Source organism: Populus euphratica, unplaced genomic scaffold (genome assembly GCF_000495115.2).
Source record: "Populus euphratica unplaced genomic scaffold, PopEup_1.0 scaffold154.1, whole genome shotgun sequence".
Lineage (NCBI taxonomy): Eukaryota > Viridiplantae > Streptophyta > Magnoliopsida > Malpighiales > Salicaceae > Populus > Populus euphratica.
Genome location: NW_011500042.1, coordinates 319,046 through 327,477, shown reverse-complemented (window position 1 = coordinate 327,477; position 8,432 = coordinate 319,046). Strand labels below are relative to the sequence as shown.

The 8,432-nt window shown below is 28.8% G+C and overlaps 1 pseudogene; it reads right to left on the bottom strand.

Moving 5' to 3' along the window:
- LOC105107294 (extensin-3-like) overlaps positions 1–2,927 on the bottom strand; it is a 17,579-nt pseudogene extending 14,652 nt beyond the window's left edge.
- Between the last annotated feature and the right edge of the window lie 5,505 nt (positions 2,928–8,432).

Genomic DNA, 8,432 nt, shown 5'->3' with positions numbered 1-8,432 from the left:
TTATACTAGTGAGTTCGTATCGATGAGCCCTACATGTGGAATAATCAAAAAGCGTTTTGGACAACTTTGAAAAGTCAAATGTATCCCAACTACGCCTTTGTTTTCTGATGAACGAGATTCTGATACCAATTGTTGGTGGGAGAAACCACTAGTGGTGGCTTTAAAATACTCTGATAAGATAAAACCCACAATTTTATTTCAACAACAATAAAAAGCTTATAAAATAAACAAAAACTCTTAATACATACCCTTTCTCTTTCTCTCTAATGTTTCTTTCTTCTCTTTTCTACACACAGTAACATAAACTTAGTGGGCTATTTATACACAAATTGAAAGTAAGAAAAATCAAACTTTAAATGTGAAGGCGGCTGGCGATTAGCGGTTTGAGAAGCCGCAGGCAGTGACTACAAGTGGTGATTGTCGTCTTCGAATTTCTTGGATTAAGTTTAATGCAACACCTATACCCACCAAAAGCAAGGACACGACATATTTCACTACATGATATATCCTAAACCAAGTGCACCCTAAACAAATATTTTGAAGGAAAATTATAATTTATTTCATTAACAACCTTACAAGATTTTCTAAGCAGAGAAGTTTTATTTGTCAAGTATAAGAAAGAAAATCAAGTTCAAGCTAATTTAAAATGTTTCTAATGGTAGTAAGCTCAATTTTCTCTATGGTACCATGATACACCTCCATGCATGCCCACAAGTTGAAAGCTGGTATAGAACAATCAAGTGATAGGCAATAAGAGCTGTGTATTAGAAGCCTTAAAATTATATTTGGGTAGATTAAGAAGGAGAGGAGCAACAAAGCCATTGACACTAGTTAGCAAGTGGCCTGGTCATTACTGTGTCTACACCTACACTCCCCTCAATAGATTCCAAGCTGTGAAATGTGGGAAGCATGCTGGTTCTTTCTCAATAAAAAGAAAACAACATAAGTAAATTAAATGCTAAATACTTCATAATTTGTGACACCAGTTCTTGTCTAGGATGAGTAGCTTGGATAAAATGAATAGGGAGATTTGAAGGTTGGCTGCATCAAAACCCAAAACATACGTGCTGAACATGTTTGGAATAATCTGCAGGACAATAAGTGAAGAAATTCTCCTCTGTTGTTCAATCCAATCTCACCACATTATGTTTCTGTGATAAATGTGACCAAAACACGATTTGGGCCTCAAAGAGGATATACAATGTTGGATTATTTATGGTCACGAACAACAGTTGCAAGCAATGTATCTGAGATCACAACTGAAATTTATTGAAACTGTTGCCTTGTGTACAATATCCAGTCACATTCTTATCAGCAATGCCCACACTTCCAAAGGAAAACAAACACATCAACCTCTTGGTTTCCTATAGAATATAGAGTTGTGGACAACGTATTAAATCATTAAAAGTAGCTCTTGTTCACATTTCAGTCCCAAATTACCTTGATCAGGTTTAAAAGCTGCTTATACAACGCTGAGTCAAGCTCATAAGAGCACCTTCTATGTTTCCAAAACGTATGGGCTATTTGGACTCAGTATCGAAGAAAACGAGAATACACAAATGCATCTATAAAATGAATTGAAACAAAATCTGTCAAAAAATGACGCTTTACAAAGTCATGTTTTCCGCAACTAAAGGTCAAGGCCATGAGACATGAAAATGAAAGACGTAGAAGAACAAACTTTCGACAAGTTCATGATCTCAGAGAATTTCTTACAGGGTTTGCCTCTCCAATGGAATGCTTTATGGCCTGACCGGTGGCCTTGTTTACCAAAGCAAAGACAGGACATCCCTCCGAATCCTTCACTCTTGTGCTGTCCTTCTCATCGTTAAACCAGTTCTATAACAACAACAACAACCAGCACAAATCAAGCACAACTACAAATATGTAAGACCCCAAAACCCTGAAATGGAATAATGAAAAACTAAGGCAAGCAGGTCTAAACAACTAAAATGATCAGTCTGCACAAGGATCATATGATTGTAAACATTAACCAAATAACCAAAGACAAGGACAAAAAATTGTGATCTTTTCATGCTTATGGAATTTTGAATTACAAATCAATGATCAGATTAAATACTCATGAGAATTGTAACCAAACCAACCAAAAAACAAAGCACATAAAAAGACAAAACCAGATTATAGTAATGTGAATTTTAAAAACAAAACTACATGAAATAGAAGCAAAAATGTGCAAAGGAAGGTAATTTTTATAGACAAATGGAGAGAGAGAAAGGAAAGTTTTGATTTTTACATGCTTGGAAATCATCGGAAGGATTTGACCGAGCAAGAATCACTCTTCCGTCCCTAATAGTGAGGTGAAAATCAGGTTCAGCTTTACTGTAAACCTTGAAGCTAGGTTTATTATAAAGGTCAAGCCCAGAAGCAGAGCCAGATTGATGAGTTTGCTGGTGAATGGAAGATGGCATATGCGGCTTAAAAGACTGATGGGTTTCAGTTTTTTCATGAGAAACATGATTCACTTGTGTTGGTGGTGGTGGTGGATAATGATGAGATGTGCGAATGACTTGAGTTTCTTGAAATGGAGGTGGTGGTGAAGGTGCATAGGTAGCTTCTTGAAAATATGGTCTTGGTGGTTGTGGAGGTTCTTGATAGTAGTGTGAGGAGGGAGGTGGTGGTTGGTGGGAAGATGGTGGTTGTGGAGGTTCTTGATAGTAGTGTGAGGAGGGCGTGGTTGTTGGTGGAAAGATGGTGGTGGTGGGGTAGTGTCTGGTGGCGGGTAATGCTCTCTTCTCTCTTCTTCATCATCGTTTCTTCGGTGGTGATGAGTGTGAGAGTGGTGGCCGGGAGGGAATTCCATGGGTGTTTCCGGTGATCTTGATTAATGTTCGGGAGGGATGATGTGGAGAATTGTGTTTGATTAACAATGATCGGTGATACAGTTTGCGCGTGGCATTACCACGGTATCTTTATTTTGGCAATTTAAAAATATATTTAAAAAAATTCAAAAGTTTTTTAATTATTTTTTATTTTTAAATATTTTTATAAATTGATATTAATTTAAAAAATAAAAAAATATTTTAATATATTTTTAAATAAAAATATTTTAAAAAATAAACATTTCTATATTTTAATCAACTCTAAAAAAACTCATTTAAGACACCGTTTGCCTGGTTAAAAATCTGAATTTTTTTATTTAAAATTGATTTGATATTAATATAAAAAATAAAAAAAAATATTATTTTAATAATTTTTAAATAAAAAATAACTTAAAAATTAAACATTACTATTAACATGTTATCAGATATTCTTACAGGTTATTCTTATATACTGGAAAAAATTATGTGCCACCACTAATTAGTGTTTGTCAAAGTTGCCTTGTTGTGGGGACAACATTGAAAGAATATATATATATATGTATATATATATTTGGGATCACCGAGCACTACGTTTTTAAAATTATTATTAATTATTAAAAAAATTAAAGAAAAAAGAGAACTATTTACTATAGTAGTATTTTAATCTTTACTTTCTTTATTTATGTTTTAATTAATTTATTTTTATTTTTAATATTAGATTTATTAGAGATTAAATATTATAATTTATTTTTTATGAGATTATTTCAAACTAAGAAACACAATCAAAGGTTATTAAGTTACCTTGATGGAGTTGAGTTTTTTTTCAAAAAAAAATTCTCAAATCATTTTTTAATATTAGATTCATTGAGAATTAAGTTTCATGATATATTTTTGATATATTTTTTATAAAGTTATCTCCATCTCGTTATTCCATTCATGAGTTTTGTATATTAATCTTAGTTGACTCAAGTTAAACATTTTTAATAATTATTTTTTTTTTAGTTTTATTTTTCAATACTAAGTTGATTGAGAATTGAACTACATAATTTATTTTAATTTTCTTTCTATCGGGTTATCATAGTTTCATGAACCGAGTCGTAAGTTTGACAAATTAACTCGGATTAATATATTTATCTTTTTTAATTTATTTTTTCAGTTTCATCCTTTAATATTGGATTTGTTGGAAATTGATTTTCATAATTTATTTTGATTTGCTTTGTATAGGGTTATTATTATCTCATAACTTAGTATGCAGATTAATAAGTTAACCTAAATTGATCCGAACCAATGCAATGTATTGTCATCTTAATGTTTATTAAAAAAATCTCATTTTAAATATTTATTTTGACTTAAACTAAATTTTCATCGATCACCTAGATTGCTTTTAGATTTTTTACGACGATCAAGTCACATTATATCAATTCCTATATAATTTAAATTTTTTTATACAAAAAAATACATTAGTAATGCCTAGATATTGTTTCTTATGTTAAAAAAATAAATTTGATCTAACCATCAATATAGCGTGAGGTAATGATCTAGTAAAAAAAATAAGGGTCATCAATAAAATATTATGCATATCAAGTTTCATTGCATTGTAGATTGTTACGATATAAAGATGTTTTTGTCTTTTACAATACAAGTCAAGAAAACAAACCAAGAGGCAAAATGTTCTTTTTATAAGGTTCAATTCGCATTACCAAGTTAAATGAGGAAAATATGTTTCTTAACATTTTTGTTTCATAATAAAATCACTAATTTACTCTTAAAATAAATAAAAAATAAAGCATTAGGGTTTTTCTTTTTATCTTTTCATACACAATATAATTACTTTACTATTCTTGAAATTTTATCCTCTTGAACATGTGTCTAAGTGTGTTTTAGTCATTTTAAGATGATTTTTTATAATTATCAAATAAATTTAGGGACAATTGAATTTTTTAACATATATAACATATATGTTAAAGGAAAATGTGGTTAGCATATATAATGCACGAACATTTTTCAAGCAATGTTTAGAGGAGGCTTCAACAATTAAATATTGCCTTTTATAATAGTGTTAAGAGTGGTGCATCTAGATCTTACCAATTACTGGGGGTTGTTGATGATGGCCCGACAATGTTGCTCCAATAGATTTTTTTTTCTTCTTAGTAAAATATAAAAGTTTCAGTTCATTTGTTTTTTTCATACAATAATTTAGCCTTTATTCTTTTGATAGTTACTTATTATTTTTTTTATCTTTTGCAAATTAATTTTATTTTTTCAATTTCATCCCTTATTATTTAATTTCATTTAATTTTTATATCATATTTGATCCTCATTCTTTTACTTGTTATTTATTTCTTTTTTGTCCTTTTCCTTATTGGATTTTATTCTTAATTTTATCCTTTCTTTCTTTCTTTTATCTTTTTTCTAATTGATTTTTTTTTAATTTTATCTCTCAATATTTGATTTTAATTTATTTTTATATCAAATTCATTCCCCTTTCTTTTTATTACTATTTTTTTTACCCTTTCTTTATTGCTTTTTTTTTCCTCCTCAATTTCATCTCTTATCATTTTATGATTAAGAATTTCACTTTTATTTTAAGGGTTTTCCTTCTATAGGTTAGTCTCTAACTTCTAACTAGGGTCATAAGTTTTGAATATTAACATGAGTTGACTTCAGTCATTTTTCTTAGGTTTTTTATTAAATTTGATTTTTTTTCTAATCTCATCTTTTAACGTTTGATTTATTCGAAATTGATTTTCATGTTTTTTTCACTTTTTTTTATGAGGTTATTTCATAGGTTTAATTTGAAGAAGTCTTGTAAAATCAACCTAAGTTGACCAATATTGCATAAATTGGAAGTATAGGGACTAGATTGAAAAAAAAAACAAAGAGAGATGTTAAATGAAACCCTTAAAACACCAATTATGGTTTAAAAGGAAATGTTATAGAGCCAAAACAATGTCGTTTAGAAGGTAGAAGACAACTCTTTCTTCTCCCTTACGATACACACATGTTTTTCTTTTTAGTCTATTTTGATTCTTTTTTCTAGTACTTTTAGGGGTACTTGGGGGACCATTTTTTGTCTCTCACATAAGCATTAATGACCAAGAGACATATCATTCTTTTCCTTGCACTTTTACATCATTTTCAACTAAAAACCCATTTCATTGCCTTTATATGGTGGTAAAAAAAATATGTTAAAGAAGCTTTTGTACAATCGTTATTTGGAATAGTGTTTTATTTATTAATTAATTATTTTTTTCTTTTTAATTTTTTTCTCAATCAACGCTCTTCTATTTTTTTCAATATTATCCTTTAGCATTGCATTGTCCATTCTCATGCACATATTATGAGTTTGACGGGTTAACCCAGTTGACTCATTTTTTTTCTTAATTAACTTTTTTTTCAATCCATATTTTTTTTTTAATTTCATCCTTGAATGTTGGATTTTGTTTTTATTAGGTTGTCACAATCTTATAATATGGGTTATGGTTTGAGGAATTAACCTGGCTGGCTTGAGTTTTTTCTTTTTTTTCTTAATTGACTTTTTTTCAATCAATACACTTATTTTTTCTATTTCATCCTTTAACATTGGATTTACTTTTTATTAGATTGTATCACTTTTATGATACACGCCATACGTTTAGCTGGTTAACATGGTTTATTCAAGTTTTTTCTTTTTATCTTAAATGACTTTCCCCTCTAATCACATCATTTAATATTAGGTTGATTGAGAATTATATTTAATAATTTATTTTAGTTTGATTTATATTAGATTATTTTAGTCTTATGACCCAAGAATTGTGTTTAATGAGTTGACCTGAATTGACTTAAGTTGTTTTTTGTGTTCTTTTTTTAATAGAATTATTTTTCAATTTCATAATTAATATTGCATCGGTTAAGAATTGAACTTTATAATATGTTTTGATTTTATTTCTATAGGAATAAGACCATGATAACGAATTTTAACAAGTTAACCCAAGTTAAATCGGGTTATTTTTTATTTTTTTCTATGAAGTTATTATAGTCTTATGAACCAAGTCATAGGTCCCTTAATATTGGATTCGTTTCTTATTGGATTATCCTAGTCTGATGACCCTCATCATGAGTTTGATGAATTAATCCCATCGACTCAGGTTTTTATTTTTATTTTTCTTAATCACCTCCCCTTCAATTTCATCATTTAATATTATGTTTTATTGGAATTCGACTCCATGATTTGTATTGATTTTTTTATTAGTTTATTATGACATTATAACCCAAAAATAGTGCTTAGTGAGTTAACTTAGGTTAAATTTTATCATTCAACATTAGGTTCAACAATATTAGTTGGGAATTAAGCTTTATAATTTTATTTTATTTTACTTTCTATGAGGTTATCTTAATTTCATGATCAAGGTTGTGAAGTTGACAGGTAACTTAGATTAAATGATGTTATTATTTTATTTTATTTTTATAAGGTTATCTTAATCTCATGACATATGTAATAGGTTTGACAAATTGACTCAGGTCATTCTTTTATGTTCTTTTTTAACTAATTTATTTTTTTAATCTAATCCTTTAACATTGAATTGATTGAGAATTAAGCTTTGTAATTTGTTTCAATTTGCTTTCTATAGGGTTATCCTAGTCTTGTGACCTAGGTCGCTGGTTTGGAAGATTAACTTAGATTGTTTTCTTAGGTTTTTTTTAATTTATTCCTTTTCAATTTACAATTGTATGTACTGTATTTAGAAAAAGATGGATAAAAGGAAAGTTAAGGAAAGTGAGGAGAATGAAGGAAAATTAAAAAATTAACCTTGTTAATTTGACCAAAAGATTTTAATATAAAAAACTTTTAACCTTTAATTTTCTGATTCATAAGACTATCTCATCCCTATTATCTCCTAAAAACTCTTCCTAAAAGTTATCGATGTAATCTTATATAAATTACCTCACCTTCTTTTCTCAAACCAAAGAAAGAAAATTTTATTTATTTCCTTGCATGTGTATCAAACATGTGAAGTTATTGTTACCAATAACAATTGGAATTGCTTAAGTGATTAGTACTTAAAAGTGTATTTTTATCAAGGTTTTATATTATCATTTTGCTTTTGAAGTATCAATAACTCCTTAACTAAGACATGTTTTATAATAACATATCTAATAATACAAGATACTTTTAATTTGTGGTAAATATTTATTTTAAATACAGACCTATCATATAATGAAAGGATTGATTGATGAGTTTAAGTATTGAAATTGAAAGGACAAAGAGATGGTAAAACTTAGAAAAGAGATGTGGTGCAGTCCAAACCGGAACATTGTTCTGTAATTGGATTATATCTGGAGCTGTAGATCTCAGATTTGGATCTATTTTATATGGATGGAAAGGTAAAACATAGGCCTATAACTTTCATGTGGAAGTTTGGTTTTAAAAATGTCATTTTGAAGTCTAAATTGTAGCAACAATGAATAAGTCTGAATCTGTCATGCAGCCCAAACACTGTTCAGTGTTTGACCCATATCTGGAGTTCTAGAAGTCCAAATGACCTTAAATTTATTTTTTATGGAAAGCTAAGATAATTTCTTACAACTTAAAATTTTTTTTTTCTGGAAAGCTAAGATAATTTCTTACAACTT